General features: G+C 47.4%; 1 protein-coding gene and 1 long non-coding RNA gene across 6 annotated transcripts in view; both read right to left on the minus strand.

Moving 5' to 3' along the window:
- LOC103235209 (uncharacterized) overlaps window positions 1-2,951 on the minus strand; it is a 28,002-nt gene extending 25,051 nt beyond the window's left edge. The window contains exon 1 of one of the 4 annotated variants that reach the window (XM_037991390.2): window positions 2,877-2,951. The gene's annotated coding sequence lies outside the window, so the exon portion shown is untranslated. The other 3 variants (XM_037991391.2, XM_007997937.3, XM_037991392.2) reach the window with 3 other exon arrangements.
- A 3,128-nt stretch (window positions 2,952-6,079) lies between these two features.
- LOC140711817 (uncharacterized) lies at window positions 6,080-14,014 on the minus strand. 2 transcript variants are annotated; one of them, XR_012093100.1, is made up of 3 exons: window positions 12,375-14,014; window positions 11,415-11,498; window positions 6,080-7,310 (listed from the first exon to the last, which is right to left on the minus strand). It is a non-coding gene; the product is annotated as an uncharacterized lncRNA (long non-coding RNA). The 2 variants fall into 2 exon arrangements; XR_012093099.1 differs by having other exon boundaries at window positions 6,080-7,484.
- Window positions 14,015-17,807: the final 3,793 nt, after the last annotated feature.

Consider the following 17,807-nt stretch of genomic DNA (forward strand, 5'->3'; position numbering starts at 1 on the left):
TCTCGATCTCCTGTCTTCGTGATCCGCCCATCTCAGCCTCCCAAAGTGCTGGGATTACAGGCTTGAGCCACCGCGTCCGGCCTAATTTTTGCATATTTTAAGTAGAGATTGGGTTTCACCGTCTTGGCCAGGTTGGTCTCAAACTCCTGACCTCCTGATCCACTCAACTGTCTCCCAAAGTGCTGAGATTACAGGCGTGAGTCACCACGCCCTGACATCCCTTTTAAAAACTGCTATGGCCTCAGCTTGGTGGCTTACACCTGTAATCCCAGCACTTTGGGAGGCCGAGGCAGCAGGTCACCTGAGGTCGGGAGTTAGAGATCAGCCTGGATCAACATGAAGAAACCTCATCTCTACTAAAAACACAAAATTAGCCAGGCATGGTGGTGTATGCATGTACATCCAGCTACTCAGGAGGCTGAGGCAGTAGAATCGCTTGAAGCCGGGGAGCGGAGGTTGTGGTTAGCTGAGATCATGCCATCGCACTCCAGCCTGGGCAACAAGAGCAAAACTCCCTCTCAAAAAAAAAGGGGAGGGCTATGTAAGCCAGACGCGGTAGGTCATCTCTGTAATCCCACCTGTAATCCCAGTAATTTGGGAGGCCAAGGCAGGAGGATACTTTGAGCCCAGAATTTTGAGACCAGCCTGGGAAACATAGTGAAACCCTGTTTCCAAAGCAAAACAAAACAAAACAAAAACTAGCCGGGCTTGGTGGCTTATGCCTCTGGTCCCAGTTACTCAGAAGACGGAGGTAGGAGGATCGCTTGAGCCCAAAAGGTTGAGGCTGCAGTTAGAGGAGATCAGGACAGTGCACTCCAGTCTGGGTGATAGAGCCAGACCCTGTCTCAAGATATTATTTAATTAATTAAATTAAAAGTATTATGTAATAACAGACAGTGACTTTTTTACCACTTCACTACCCACATCCTACCCCATCCTAGGAAAAGGGAAGGCAGTGATTCACAACTGAATAAGTCACTTCCCTCTGGCTGAATAGGGATTCCAAGTGGAAGATACCCCTGATGCCAAGATTTATAGAATGTACGTCTTATAGATACAAATTTTGAAATTCTCAATCTCATCTGTATAATTTAAACAAGTTTTCAGTTGTTAGATTATATACACGGAAGTCAACATGTCACAACTAATCATATCCAATGAACTCACGCACTCATCTAAACCCAATGTCTCTCGCCCCTTTTTTTCTTTTGAGACAAGATCTCTCTCTGTTGTCCAGGCTGCAGTGTAGTGACATGATATCAGCTCACTGCAGCCTGGACCTCCTGGGCTCAAGTCATCCTCCCAGCTTGGCCTCCAGAGCAGCTGGACTGAGTACAGGTGCACACCATTAGGCCCGGTTATTTACTGGTCTTTTTTTTTTTTGGCAGAGATGGGGGTCTCACTATGTTGCCCAGGCTTGTCTCGAACTCCTGGACTCAAGCAATCCCCTTGCCTCAGTCTCCTGAAGTGTAGAGATTACAGGCGTGAGCCACTGTGCCCAGCCCCTGTCTTCATTACGGTGCTTCCTTCCCTAATTCTGCACATATCTCTCATTCTCCCCTTCTCTCTCCAGCTCTTGTTTTCTTTTCTTTCTCCCTGGGATTCTGTTCTTCATTTTGTACCCTTCTCCTCTTCTGCTGTTTATCTCCTTCTTCCCTCTATTCCTTCTCTTCCACCTCTTCTGCTCCATCCTGGCAACTTATTAAACTCTTAATGCTCTTTCTCCCCGGTCTTTCAGTTGTCCTCAATCTCCATCTATTTCTGCCTCTTCTCCCATCTCTGAGCCTCCTCTGCTCTCCCTGTTAAAACTCCCCTGACATACTCCCCTGTCCCCACTCTGTGGCACTCCAGATGTCCAGGTGTCCTCCCTGCTGTGCTTCTCCCTCTGTTCTCCTTGACACAAGCACCACTCTGCTTTGTCTGTCCTGGCTCCAAATCCCTCCCTCTCTCCCTCACTCTGATGAGCCTCCCTCTTTGCTGCCGCTCCCCCTACCTTGCCGTCCTTCATCTCTCTGTACATCTAGCTTTTCTCTACATTTCTCCAGTTGCTTTTCTTCTCCTGCTTTCCTAGGTTTTTTTGTTTCTTTTTTTTCCCACTTTTGCCATCTCCTGGCATATCCCTCACCAATCCTCTATTTTCCATCTGTTATGGGCCTTTCTTATTCTTTTCTCTGTCACAGGTTTTCTACTGCTGTCTGCCTCCTAATCCCTTCAGCCTACACAATCGCAGGAAGGTTTGGAGTAAGATGCCTGCATCCCGTAGGAGCGCATTTTCCAGGGGCTGGAGCTCGGCAGGCAAGAAGACCCCGTGTCACAGGACAGGCCCCTGGGACCTCCCCAATGCGGGTTCAGTGGAAGGGGTGACTGCGGAGGAGAGACCTGGGGAGCAGCAGGCTGTGGCAAGAGGAGGGAGGTTGGTTGCGGGGCGACGGCGCCTTAGGACAAGGATGTGGTCTGCAGGATCCCAGGACCCAACAGAGGACTCGACCTCCCTGGGACTGAGGCTGCGGCACGGCGCTCCAGGGCCCAACGACGGGGAGGCTGCAAGGCGCGCCCTGGGCAAGAATCCACCTCACGGGTGAGGACTTTAAATAGCGCAGGGCGAGATGAGTCAGAACAAGGTTTTGGGCAGAAAAACTACACAATAGAAAGTATATACATTGACCTACAGCAGAAAGACTGGGGACGAGAACAGCCTCCGGACGACTTTAAACCCAAAAGGAAGCGACCCCCGGGCTCTCACGGGGATGTCACAATTTGCTCTGGGCGAAGGAAGACCAGAGAGAATTTCGAGGTCTGTGGAGACCCCACGTCCCAGGGACAGAAATGCCGGGGACCTGGGAAGCAGAGACTTAATGCAACACAGCAAAACTCACCGCAGCGATGTGACCTTCACTCCACCCGATTCGCTTCCGGGTTTGCGTTAATCTGCGCGCGCAGGACAGAAGCCAGGCCTGGACGGGAAGCCGGAGGAGGCGGGGCCTGGGCGAGGCAGCGGCGGGGCACCAGGGGGACAGACCCTGCCCTTTAGAACCGGCAGAGGGCGGGGCCGGGGCGGTACCTGCGCGTCTCAGCGGCTCTCCCAGCAAGTTTTCAGGTTTTGGAGGCGAGAGCGCCAGAAAGTCTGAGGAATGATTCCAAAGCCCTGGACTTATCTGGAACTGGGATGCAAACTAGAATGTGAAATGCAAAGCCCTGCCTGGGCTGCACGTACGATATCACGCTGACGGCCCACAGAACAGAATAGAAATCCTCTCCCTTTCTATTGTCCATTCACTCCGGAGGAAGAGTCCGCCTTGTGTTCAGCTTCAGAGACTTCCTTAAAACCACAGGCTGGGGTGCGGGATGGAGTGCTCAAGCCAGGGAGGAGTGAGGTCACCACCTGCTGCTTAAACACAGGAGAGGCGTGAGGGCGGGAGCCTGAGGTCCCAGGGACTCAGGAAACAAAGGAGAGAATGGCTGAGCCTGGGGTTCCAAGCCAGCCTGGGCGACGAAGTAACACCCACTGCCACAGGTCTCCCTTCCTAATCTCTCTCTCTTTCCCTTAAAAAACTTTTTTAAATAAAATTTTTGATGGTGTGATATAGGGATCCAACATTATTCTTTTCGATGTGGATATCCAGTTAATTGTCCCAGTACATTTATGGAAGAAATCTATTACTTCATTTTTTAATGATTATTTACTTTTTTCTCTTTTTTTTTTTGAGACAGAGAATTTCTCTGTCTCCCAGGCTGGGGTGCAGTGGTGAGATCTCGACTCAATGCAGCCTCTGCCTCCTGGGTTCAAGCGATTCTCCAGCCTCAGCCTCAGGGGCAGCTGGTATTACAGTCGCGAACCACCATGCCTGGCTAATTTTTGTATTTTTCATACAGACGGGGTTTCACCATGTTGACCAAGCGGGTATGGAACTCCTCACTTCAAGTTATTTGCCTGCCTAGGCCTCCCAAAGTGCTGGGATTATAGGCATGAGCCAACATGCCTGGCCCAAGAAATATTCTTTACTGTGCTTTTTAAATGTCGACAAAATATAATTGAAAACTAAAAAATCTTCTCCCAAAGGAGAAATCATCTCCACGAAGATAACAGAGAAATAAATAAAAACCATTTTATTAATAAATAAGCCTTGGACCAGAATGCGATGGGAAATAGAGGCAAACAGTTATAGGTTGAAAAGAGAGAAAGCAACTTCACTGTTCTATACAACCCATTAAGTACATGTTTTTGGCCGGACGCGGAGGCCTACAGAATTCAAAACAATTTCCTTTTAAGAAAAAAGCCACAACTTGTACGTACCTACCACCAACACACAATATAAGAACTGAAATACATGTTACATTAACTACCTTCTGACATATGAGGTCAAGAAAATACATAGCATTATAAGAAATGAACATTGGCCGGGCGCGGTGGCTCAAGCCTGTAATCCCAGCACTTTGGGAGGCCGAGACGGGCGGATCACGAGGTCAGGAGATCGAGACCATCCTGGCTAACACAGTGAAACCCCGTCTCTACTAAAAACACAAAAAAAAACTAGCCGGGCGAGGTGGCGGGTGCCTGTAGTCCCCGCTACTCGGGAGGCTGAGGCAGGAGAATGGCGTAAACCCGGGAGGCGGAGCTTGCAGTGAGCTGAGATCCGGCCATTGCACTCCAGCCCGGGCGACAGAGCAAGACTCCGTCTCAAAAAAAAAAAAAAAAAAAAAAAAGAAATGAACATTGACTAACGTCTGTGTGCAGTGGCACATGCCTGTAATTGCAGACTTTGGGAGGCTGAGATGGTGGATCATGAGGTCAGGAGTTCGAGAGCAGCCTGGCCAACATGGTGAAACCCCGTCTCTACTAAAAATATTTAAAAAATTAGCTAGGCATGGTGTAATCCAAGCTACCTGGGAGTGTGAGGCAGGAGTGGTTTGAACCCAGGAGGTGGAGGTTGCATTGAACCGAGATCACGCCGTTGCACTCCAGTCTGGGTGACAGTGCATGTATAAAAAGAGACAGTAAAGAGCTTGTTGCCTGTTCCTCTTTCCACCATGTCAGGGCACAGCAGGAAGGTGGCTGGGGTAACCATGAAGAAGGCTCTCACCAGGAACCAATTTGGCTGGCACCTTGCTCTTGGATTTCCCACTTTCCAAATTCATGAGAAATATATTTCTGTGTCTTAAGCCTCCCAGTTTCAGCTATTTCCTTTTTGTCTGTTTTTGAGACTGAGTCACGCTCTATCACCCAGGCTGGAGTGTAGTGGCACGACGATTATCCTACCTCAAGTGATTCTCCCGCCTCACTCTGGAGTCTCGCTCTGTCGCTCGGGCTGGAGTGCAGTGGCAAGATCTTCGCTCACTGCAACCTCCACCTCCCAGGCTCAAGAGATTCTCCTCCCTCAACCTCCTAAGTAGCTGGTATTAGAGGTGTGTGCCACAACGCCCAGCTATTTTTTGTATTTTTAGTAGAGACGGGGTTTCACCATGTTGGCCAGGCTGGTCTTGAACTCATGACTAAAGTGAGCTGCCTGTCTTGGCCTCCCAAACTGGTGGGATTGCAGGTGTGAGCCACTGCACCAGGCCCATTTTTAACATTTAGTAGATTAAATGTTTCACCATGTTGGCCAGAGTGGTCTCAAACTACTGACCTCAAGTGCTCTACCCACCTGGGTGTCCTAAAGTGCTGGGATTAGAGGTGTGAGCCACCACAGTCAGCCAGTCTAAGCTATTTCTCACAGGACAATGAAATGACAGACAGGAAAAAAAGCATCTCATCATCAACATCACCGAAGGCTGACAAATCTTATTAAACAAAGGCAGGTGAGAGTCTGTACTATAAAACTTGCAATACTTGAAGCCATCTAATAGCACTAACATGTTTTTAAAAACTTGAGACAGGCCGGGTGTGGTGGCTCATGCCTGTAATCCCAGCACTTTGGGAGGCCAAGGAGGGAGGATCACAAGATCAGGAAATTGAGACCATCGTGGATAACAAGGTGAAAACCCGGCTCTACAAAAATAAAATATATATGTATATACACACATGTATATATACTTATATATATATTCCAAGAAATAAGACCAGTGTGTTGGCACAAGCCTGTAGTGCCAGCTACTCGGGAGGCTGAGGCAGGAGAATCACTTTAACCCGAGAGGTGAAAGTTGCAGTGAGCTGAGAGAGCACCTTTGCACTTCAGCCAGGGTTACAAGAGCAAAACTCCATTTCATAAATATATAAATTAATTAATTAATAAAAGGACAGATACAAAATTGGCATACATGTACCTTTTCTTCATAATGAAACTTTTTTCATATTATTTAGAATAAAAAGGCACGAAAAACACTGTATGTATATGTTAACAGAAATGCAACACACACAGAAATAATTCTGACATAAATAACAAACAGTTCTAGTGGATAAGGAGTAGTTTTTACAGGTTACAATTTTTTTTTTAATGGTGCCCAGTATGCCATAAGGTTTCATGCCTACTTTAGTTCTGGAATCCCCAATGAGCGATCATAAAGAATACAGAACATCTAAACAAAGGGAACAGTGAAAGTCCAGATGCTACATCATGAAGCTTTTCATTTCAAAATCAATATGGGTTCCGTGTTAGTCAAGGAACAATGGGGCTCCCAAGAGGCAACAAGAGAAAATGCAAAGATACACAAGGGCACATCCCCAGGAGGGAAGTTTTCCTCACCCAGGGAGACCAGGTTCCTATAATTCTCCAGCATCACATCTCTGTATAAAGTCCTCTGAGCAGAGTCCAGGCATTTCCACTCCTCCTGAGAGAATTTTATGGCCTAAATGTCATACCTAAATGTCAATAGACCATGAAATGAAAACACATTTTAACCAAATAATTCTGGGAGGAGTTCTTATCTTTACAGAAAATGAGAACAGGAGAGAGGGGAAAGCGTGGATTTAATTGTAGTGAATGTACTGACAAATCCAAGTAAGGGATTTCTCACCACATGATGTCTTCCTAGTTGTATTCTACTACATTTTTTGAAGAGGTCATGATACCCTCTCAGTATGAATTACTTATGTTTGTGAAAAAATACAAGCAATACATAAATAAAAAAATCAATGCAGGGTTCCTGTTATAGAAATGTTAGGAAGTTTTATTGACACACCAAGTGACATTTATCTGGATGAGCCAGAGCATGAGTGAGGTCTTCAAAGATGACAACATCCACAGTGAAAGATCAGCCAGGCATGGTGGCACATGGCTATAATCCCAGCTACATGGAAGGCTGAGGCAGGAAAATCACTTGATCACTGGAAGCAGAGGTTGCAGTGATCCGAGATTATGCCACTGCACTCCAACCTGGGAAACCGAAATTCAGTCAAAAAAAAAAAATTAGCCAGGCATGGTTCCAGGCACCTGTGGTCCCAGCTATTTGGGAGACTGAGGTGGGAGGATGGCTTGTTCCTGAGGGTGGAGGTTGCAGTGAGCTATGATCCTGCCACTGTGTACCAGCCTGGGCAACAAAGCAAGACCCTGTCTCAAAATAAAATAAAATAAATGAAAACAAAATTACTCAAGATACAAAAATCCATTTTGTATATATATGTCCACAAAATAATAAAACTTGCACAGACTCACAAAAAGCCAGATGTTAATACAAGGGGTTGTCATTTGTCCCAGATTTTCAAAATATAAAAGATATTCAAAATATATACATATGTGTGTATACATGTATTTGTATGTATATGTGTGTGCATGTGTGGGGGGATGTGTATATACATATATAAAGATTTTAAAAATATAAAAAGTAGCAAGTTTTGTTTAACTGAAGAGGAATCTCATCTTGCTGGAAGAGGACACTTTGGCAGTTGGGGGTAGGGAGGAATCTTCTCAGATCTAAGAAAACAGGGAATGCCTCATCCTAGAGGAAGTAATCACCATTTCAACTGCCTGACCTGGAGGAAGCTTCAGATATCTGTAGGAATGCAGGCGTGTGCAGTGGCAGCCACTGTGGCACTCTTTTTACAGGGAAAAATCAAAAAGGACGCAAACGTTGTCATTCAGCCAATTTCCAATGCAGATGGCAAAGAGCAAGCTATCCATGTTCACTAACATGACATGTAAATTTTTACAAACAATAGGATCAAATATCAAAGTAAAATATTTACTAGAACACAAAGAAGAAAACAACAGAGGCTTGGATCTACTTGAGGGTGGAGGGTGGGAGGAAGGAGAGGAGCCAAAAAAATAACTATTGGGGGCCAGGCCAGGCGCGGTGGCTCCCGCCTGTAATCCCAGCACTTTGAGAGGCCGAGGGGGGTGGATCAACTGAGGTCAGGAGTTCAAGACCAGCCTGGCCAACATAGTGAAACCCTGTCTCCAGTAAAAAATACAAAAATTAGGGAGGTATGGCAGCAGGCACCTGTAATCCCAGCTACTTGGGAGGCTGAGGCAGGAGAATCGCTTGAACCTGGGAAGTGGAGGTTGCAGTGAGCTGAGATCATGCCATTATACTCGAGCCCTAGCAACAAGAGCGAAACTCAGTCTCAAAAAATAAATAAAAAACAACTATTGGGTACAGGGCTTAATACAAGAGTGATAGTCTACTACAACAAACCCTGATGATACAACTTACGTAACAAAGCTTCACATATAGCCCCAAACCTAAAGTAAAAATCTAGAAATAATCTGTAGGACAAACCCCGATGACACAACTTGACACATGTAACAAAGCTTCACATGTAGCTCCAAACCTAAAGTAAAAACGTAAATATAAAAAAAAAAATTGGCCACACACAGTGGCTCACAGATGTAATCCCATCACTTTGGGAGGTTGAGACGGGAGAATCATGAAGTCAGATGTTCAAGAACAGCCTGGCCAAAATGGTGAAACCCCGTCTCTACTAAAAATACGAAAAAAGATTAGTCGGGGGTGGTGGCACTTGACTATAATCCCAGTTATTCTGGAGGCTGAAACAGGAGAATTGCTTGAACCTGGAAGGAAGAGGTTACAGTGATCTGAGATCACGCCACTGAATTCCAGCCTGGGCAACAGAGACTTTGTATCAAAAAAAAAAAAAAAAAAAAAGAGAAAGAGAGAGAAAAGGCCAGTAGAGGTGGCTGACACCTGTAATCCCAGCACTTCAAAGGCCGAAGTGGGCGGATCACGAGGTTAGGAAATCCAGACCATCCTGGCTAACAAGGTGAAATTCCGTCTCTACTGAAATACCAAAGCGTGGTACTGGCACCGTGGCAATCACCTGTAGTCCCACATACTCGGAGACCTGAGGTAGGAGAATCACTTGAACCCGGGAGGCAGAGGTTGCAGTGAGCTGAGATCATGCTGCTGTTCTCCAGCCTGGCTACAGAGTGAGACTCCATCTCAAAAAAAAAATTAAGAGAGCATGGTGGTATACACCTGTGGTCCCTGCTACTTGGGAGGCTGAGATTGGGGGATGGCTTGAGCCTGAAGGAGGTTGCAGTGAGCTAAGATCATGCCACTGTGCTCCAGTCTAATCAACAGAGCAAGACCTTGTCTCAAAATAAAATCAAATATATGAAAACAGAATACTCAAAGTACAAAAATCCATTGTGTTTATATAAGTTTGCAAAATAATAAAACATACACAGACTCACAAGAAACTAGATGTTAGTAAAAAAAAAAAAGTTGTCATTTTCCCCAGTTTTTTTTATTTTTTAGACAGGGTCCCGTTCTGTCACCCAGGCTGCAGGGCAGTAATATAATCTTGGCTCACTGCAACTTCTGCCTCCTGGGTTCAAGTGGTTTTCCTGCCTCAGCCACAGAGTAACTGGGATTACCAGTGCCCGCCACCATGCCCGGCTAACTTTTGTATTTTTAGTAAAGATGGAGTTTCACCATGTTGGTCAGGCTGGTCTTGAACTCCTGACCTCAGGCGATCCACCCACCTTGGCCTTCCAAAGTGCTAGGATTACACACGTGAGTCACCACGCGCAGCAGATTTTCAAAAAATATACATGTATATGTAAATATATATATGCATGTGTATGTGTGTGCATATATGTATGTGTGTGTGTGTGTCTATATATATAGTCTTAAAAATATAAAAAGTAGCAAGTTGTGTTTAACTGAAGAGGCCATCTCATCTCGCTGGAAAAGGACACTTTGGCAGTTGGGGGCGGGGGGAATCTTGTCGGATCTAAGAAAACAGGAAATGCTCCATCCCAGAGGAAGCAATCACCCTTTCACCTGCCTGACCTGGAGGAATGTTCAGATATCTGCAGGAATGCAGGCGTGCGCAGAAGGAACCACGATGGCACTCTTTATACAGGGAAAAATGGCGAAGGACCCACATGTTGTCATTCAACCATTTTCCAATGCAGATGGCAAAGAGCAAGCTAGCCATGTTTACTAACATGACAACAGGTAAATGCACAACCAGCAGAATCAAATATCAAAGTAAAATATTTACTGGAACACAAAGAAGAAAACAACAGACACTGGGGTCTACTTGAGTGTGGAGGGTGCAAGGAAGGAGAGGAGCAGAAAAAATAACTATTGGGGGCTGGGCACGGTGGCTCACGCCTGTAATCCCAGCACTTTGGGAGTCTGAGATGGGTGGATCACTTGAGGTCAGGAATTCAAGACCAGTCTAGCCAACATAGTGAAACCCTATCTCTACTAAAAATACAAAAATTAGCCAGGCATGGTGGGGGCCACCTGCAATCCCAGCTACTCAGAAGGCTGAGGCAGGAGAATCACTTGAACCCGGGAGGCAGAAGTTGCAGTAAGCCAATGATCTGTATATGAACTCTCCATTTTAATGAGATTTTTGGAGTCAGAAACACAGTAACTCACTCAATTACCTAAAAATGTAGTATAAAATCAGGCAGAAAACATTTCCCCTTATTGGTCTCCTTTTCTAGAATTTACCATGTACTTTGTGCTGATTAATACGTGACTTATATTGGCAGCTGCTCTAATCCTGGTCCATCCTGGATGACAGAGCAAGACTCTTGTCTCCAAAAAACAAAAAACAAAAACAAAACACAGAAAGGCAGAAAAGATTTCCTGAATTCTTATTGCAGAATTTCCCAGGTACTTGCGCACATTAGTACATGACTTCTGAGGGCAGCTGCTCTAATCCAGGTCCACAGAGAGCTGATGGTGCATCCAGAAGTGGCCCCTGAACAATCCCTGCTGCCCAACAGCCCTGACACCTCGGGACCCTCACCCCATCTCCATCCATGTCTGGTGTGAGCCCTTCCCAGGCCCATGCCCAGTGCCGCCTCTTCCCAACTTCATGTCACTGGGTCACGAGAGAGGAAATCTAAGCCAGATGAGAGGGACTGAGGGAAGGCATGGGTGAGTGTGAGCAAACCTGTCAGACAGAACGCTTCAGACTCAGAGAAGATTCCCAACTCCAAGGCCCAGCACTTCTGAAAGGAAGGAGACAGAACAATCCACCAAGAATATCATCTCACCTGAGAAAGAGCCATCCCTGACTCCTTTGCTTTCCTCTTCCTCTTCCGAGTTTCTTCCTCACCAAGAATCTTTAGAAGTCAATCCTGAATGTAGAAATATGTTTATTGCTCAGAATCAACAACCCCCTCCCCCTGTACCACAATCGCACATACAAAGAAACTGGAAGCTAACCTCTGATGCCAAGATTTATAGAATGTACACATATTATAGATAGGAATTCTAAAATTCTCAATCTCATCTGTATAATTTTTTTTTTTTTTTTTGAGATGGAGTCTCACTCTGTCGCCCAGGCTGGAGTGCAGTGGCTGGATCTGGGCTCACTGCAAGCTCCGCCTCCCGGGTTCATGCCATCCTCCTGCCTCAGCTTCCCGAGTAGCTGGGACTACAGGCGCCTGCCACTACGCCCAGCTAATTTTTTGTATTTTTAGTAGAGACGGGGTTTCACCGTGTCTGCCAGGGTGGTCTTTTTTTTTTTTTTTTTTTTTTTTTTTTTTTTGAGACGGAGTCTTGCTCTGTCGCCCGGGCTGGAGTGCAGTGGCCGGATCTCAGCTCACTGCAAGCTCTGCCTCCCGGGTTTACGCCATTCTCCTGCCTCAGCCTCCCGAGTAGCGGGGACTACAGGCGCCCGCCACCTCGCCCGGCTAGTTTTTTGTGTTTTTTTAGTAGAGACGGGGTTTCACCGTGTTAGCCAGGATGGTCTCGATCTCCTGACCTCGTGATCCGCCCGTCTCGGCCTCCCAAAGTGCTGGGATTACAGGCTTGAGCCACCGCGCCCGGCCGCCAGGGTGGTCTTGATCTCCTGACCTCATGATCCACCCGCCTCGGCCTCCCAAAGTGCTGAGATTACAGGTGTGAGCCACCGCACCTGGCCTCATCTGTATAATTTAAACAAGTTTAACTTATTAGATTATATACACGGAAGTCAACATGTCACAACTAATCATACTCAATGAACTCACCTACTCATCTGAACCCAAAGTCGCCTACCCCTTTTTTTCTTTTGAGACAGGGTCTCGATCTGTTGACCAGGCTGGAGGTCTCGCTGTGTTGACCAGGCTGGAGTGCAGTGGCATGATCTCCGCTCATTGCAGCCTGGACCCCCTGGGGTCAATTGATTCTCCTGCCTCAGCCTCCAGAGTAGCTGGGATTACAGGTGAGTACCATCAACCCCAGTTAATTTTTTTTTTTTGGCAGAGATGAGTGTCTCATTATGTTGCCCAGACTGGCCTCAAACTCCTGGACTCAAGGAATCCTCTTGCCTCAGTCTCCTAAATTGCTGGGATTACAGGCTTGAACCACTGCGCCCAGCTCCTTTCTTCATTACTGTGCTTCCCTCCCTAATTCTGTACATATCTCTCATTCTCCCCTTCTCTCTCTGCTCTTGTTTTTCTTTTTCCCTGGGATTCTGCTCCATATTTTGTACATCTCTCTTCTCCTGCTGTTTATCTCCTTCTTCCCTCTATTCCTTCTCTTCCCCCTCTTCTGCTCCCTTCTCGCAACCTTTTTAACCTCTTGTTGCTCCTTCTCCCCAATCTTTAGATCGTCCTCAATCTCCACCTATTTCTGCCTCTTCTCCCATCTCTGCACCTCTTCTGCTTTCCTGTTAAATTCCGTCTTCCCTGTTATACACCCCTGTCCCCACTCTCTGGCACCCCAGATCCCCAGGTGTCCTCCCTGCTGTGCTTCTCCCTCTGTTCTCCTTGCCACCGGCACCACTCTGCTCTGTCTGCCCTGGCTCCAAATCCCTCCTCCTCTCCCTCACTCTGATGAGCCTCCCTCTTTCCTGCCCCTCTCCCTACCTTGCTGTTCTTCATCTCTCTGTACGTTTAGTTTTTCTCTACACTTCTCCAGTTATTTTTCTCCTTTTGCTTTCTTATCTTTTTTTCACTTTTGCTGTCTCTTGGCAAATCCCTCACCCATCCTCTACTTTGCCATCTGTTATGGGTCTTTCTCATTCTTCTTTCCTCTGTCTCAGGTTTTCTATGGCTCTCTGACTCCCTCTTTCTGTCTCCTGATCCCTTTGGCCCACACAATCACAGGAGAATTTAGAGTAAGACGCCTGCAACCCTGAGAAGTGCATTTTCCAGGGTCTAGAGCTGGGCAGGCAAGAGCACCCGTGTCACAGGACAGGCTCTGGGCACCCCGCGGGCTCAGGGGAAGCGGTGACTAGGAGTAGAGACCTGTGGAGCAGCAGGGCCCCGCACGAGGAAGGAGGTGGGGGGCGACGGCGCCTTAAGACAAGGATAAGAGCTGCAGGACCCCAAGACCAGGCAGAGGACGCTGCCTCCCCAGGGCTGGGGCCCCCCGCTGCGCTACAGGGGCCGACTAGGGCGAGGGTGGGAGGGGCCCAGGGTGAGAATCTGCCTCCCGGGTGAGGACTTTGAAAAGTACGGGGCAGGAGGAGTCAGAAAAAGTTTTGAGCAGGAAAACTACCAGACAGGAAGTGTACAGAAGCACCCGGGACCTGGGAAGCGCAGACCTACTACAAGACAGAGAGAACCTCACGCGGGGCAGTGGGACCTTCCCTCCACGTGATCCGCTTCCGGGTTTGCGCAAATCTGCGCAGGCAGAACAGAAGCCAGGCCTGGGCGGGACCCTCGAGGAGGTGAGCAGGGCCTGAGGGAGGTAGGGGTGGGGCGCGAGGCGGAGAGACCTTGCTCTTTAGAACCAGCAGCGGGCGGGGCCTGGGCGGGACCTGTGAGTCTCTCCGCCTCGCTCCCAGAGCCCCTGTTTTTCAGGTTTTGGGGGCGAGACCAGCCAGGAAGACTGAGGCATAATTCAAAAGCCCTGGAATTGTCTGGAACGGGGATGCAAACTAGAATGTGAAATGCAAAGCCCTGCCTGAGTAGAACCTACGATTTCATGCTGACGGCCCAAAGAACAGAATAGAAATCCTCTCCCTTTCTATTCTCCATTCACTCGGGAGGGAGAGTCCACCCTGTGCTCAGCTTCAGAGACTCCCCTAGGGCCTCTGCCTGGGATGCGGGATGAGTGCTCAGGCCAGGGAGGAGTGAGGTCACCACCTGCTGCTTAAACACGGCAAGGATGCGGTGGTGGGGCCAGGAACCTGAGGTCCCAGCTACTCAGGAAGCAGCGGCTGGGGAGGGTCGCTGAGACTGGGGGTCCAGACGACTTTGCTTTTGTTTCTTGGTGGTAATCGCTTAATCCTGAAAGTCCTGAGACGACATGGGAAGCGTAGTCAAGCACACACCACCATGATGGAGAAAATAAGAGAGGGGATGTCAGGCCTCTGAGCCCAAGCCAAGCCATCGCATCCCCTGTGACTTGCACTTATATGCCCAGATGGCCTGAAGTAACTGAAGAATCACAAAAGAAGTGCAAATGCCCTGCCTCGCCTTAACTGATGACATTCCCGGTCCTTACCTTAATCGATATTATCTTGTGAAATTCCTTTTCCTGGCTCATCTTGGCTCAAAAAGCTCCCCCACTGAGCACCTTGTGACCCCCACTCCTGCCTGCCAGAGAACAACCCCCCCTTGACTGTAATTTTCCTTTACCTACCCAAATCCTATAAAACGGCCCCACCCTTATCTCCCTTCGCTCTCTTTTTGGACTCAGCCCGCCTGCACCCAGGTGAAATAAACAGTATTCAAGAGGATATAAAAAGGATTACAGATACTCAAGTGCCACTTATTTCTGAGATGCAAGGATGGTTCAACATATTCAAGCAAATCAATGTGATATTCTATTGCAGGAAATCAGGGACCCTGAAAGGAGGGACCAGCTGAAGCTGCAGCAGAAAAACATAGATTGTGAAGATTTCATGGACATTTATTAGTTCCCCAAATTAACACTTTTATAATTTCTTACACCTATCTTTACTATAGTCTCGGAACATAAATTGTGAAAATTTCATGAACACTTATCACTTCCCCAATCAAAACTCTTGTGATTTCCTATGCCTGTTTTTACTTCAATCTCTTAATCCCCTCATCTTTGTAAACTCAGGAGCATGAATGTCGATTCAGGACCCTGTGATGATTGTGTAAACTGCACAAATTGTAGAGCATGTGTGTTTGAACAATGCGAAATCTGGGCACCTTGAAAAAAGAACAGGATAATGGCAATCTTCAGGGAACAAGGGAGATAAGACGTGGAGTCTGGGCCGGGCGCGGTGGCTCAAGCCTGTAATCCCAGCACTTTGGGAGGCCGAGACGGGCGGATCACGAGGTCAGGAGATCGAGACCATCCGGGCTAACACGGTGAAACCCCGTCTCTACTAAAAAATACAAAAAACTAGCCGGGCGCGGTAGCAGGCACCTGTAGTCCCAGCTACTCGGGAGGCTGAGGCAGGAGAATGGCGTGAACCCGGGAGGCGGAGTTTGCAGTGAGCTGAGATCTGGCCACTGCACTCCAGCCTGGGCCACAGAGCAAGACTCCGTCTCCAAAAAAAAAAAAAAAAAAAAAAAAACAAGACGTGGAGTCTGACTGCCAGTGAGCCAGATGGAAGAGAGCCATATTTCTCATCTGGTACCAAGGCTGATGTGCAGTGGCACAATCATGGCTCACAGGAGCCATGACCTTTCAGGCTCAAGCCATCCTCTCTACTTAGCCTCCCAAGTAGCTGGGACTACAGGTGTGCATCACCATGTGAGGCTTTTAAATTTCCTATAGAAACTGGGTATTGCTATGTTGCCCAGGCTGTTCTCAAACTCCTAGACTCAAGTGATCCTCCCACTTTAGCCTCCCAATATACTGGGATTACAGGCATGAGTCTCTGTGTCCAGCTGTATGCATAAAATATTCTGGTAGATTTTTTTTTCCCTCAAGATGGAGTCTTGCTCTGTCACCCAGGCTGGAGTGCAGTGTTGCAATCTCGCATCACTGCAACCTCCACCTCTCGAGTTCAAGCAATTCTACTGCCTCAGCCTCCCTAGTAGCTGGGACTACAGGCATACACCACCATATTCAGCTAATTTTTGTATTTTCAGTAGAGATGGGGTTTTACCATGTTTGTCAGGCTCGATTCGAACTCCTCACATTGTGATCCTCCCACCTCAGTCTCCTAAAGTGCTGGGATTACAGGTGTGAGCCACCGCATCCAGCCTGATTTATTTATTTATTTATTTTTTTTTTTGAGACGGAGTCTCGCTGTATCGCCCAGGCTGGAGTGCAGTGGCCGGATCTCAGCTCACTGCAAGCTCCGCCTCCCGGGTTTTTACGCCATTCTCCTGCCTCAGCCTCCCGAGTAGCCGGGACTACAGGCGCCCGCCACCTCGCCCGGCTAGTTTTTTGTATTTTTTAGTAGAGACGGGGTTTCACCATGTTGGCCAGGCTGGTCTCGAACTCCTGACCTCAAGTGATCCACCTGCCTCAGCCTTCCAAAGTGCTGTGAATACAGGCAGTGTGAGCCACTGCGCCCAGGCATAATTTGTTTTAAGACTTAGTGGAAAAAAATCAAACCATATTTTCCTCTGTCTGGTCTCACACCACAAAAGAATAAACACAGAAAACTTCTGTGACCAAATGTGGGTTTTTTCCTCCACCAATAAGCAAGCAATCAATTCTTCAGTGTCTACTGGCTGAGTGCCCTTGAATTCTATTCTGACACTATGTACCTGGAGGTAGCATCAAATCCTACAGGTTGAGGGCTCAGTCCCCAAGATTGCAAATAGACTAGTAGCAAGTCCAGGCCTCCAGAACTTCTGACCAACTGACTTCAAGTTGGGTTCCCATGACTCCCACTTTGAGATTGATCAATTCGCTAGACAGGGTCACAGAACTCAGAGTAACACTTAAATGTGCAGGTTTATTGTAAAAGATATTACAAAGGATACAAGTGAACAGCCAGATGGAGCGATACATAAGGTGAGGTCTGGAGGGGTCCCAAGCACAAGAGCTTCTGAACCCTAAAGTTGGCTTGTGCCACTCTCCTCCTGACACGTGGAGGAGTTCTCATTCATCTTACTGTTAGTTTTCATGTGTTCAGCCTTCCAAAACTCTCTAAACCCAGTCCTTTTGGGTTTTTATGGAAGTGCATTACATAGACATTACTGAAATATGGACAAATGTGTCAAAATGTGATTCTAGAGTGTATGATCTAAACCCTGTAAGGCCCATCTTTTCAGATTCTTCTTGACCTCTTCTGGGCAGGATTTTTTCCTCCAGGCTATGGGGCAGAACCCTGTCTGGAATGAGGGTCTTGTGACTCACCATTAGAAAAACAGGAACAGGCCGAACGTGGTGGCTCATGCTTATAATCCCAGAACTTTAGGAGGACAAGATGGGTGACATTGCTTGAGCTCAAGAGTTCAAACCAGCCTGGATGACATGGCAAAACCCCATCTCTACTAAGAATACAAAAACTAGGCAGGTGTGGTGGGTCATGTCTGTAATCCCAGGTACTCAGGATGCTGAGGCAGGAAAATTGC

This window comes from Chlorocebus sabaeus, chromosome 6 (genome assembly GCF_047675955.1).
Source record: "Chlorocebus sabaeus isolate Y175 chromosome 6, mChlSab1.0.hap1, whole genome shotgun sequence".
NCBI classification, from domain to species: Eukaryota; Metazoa; Chordata; class Mammalia; order Primates; family Cercopithecidae; genus Chlorocebus; species Chlorocebus sabaeus.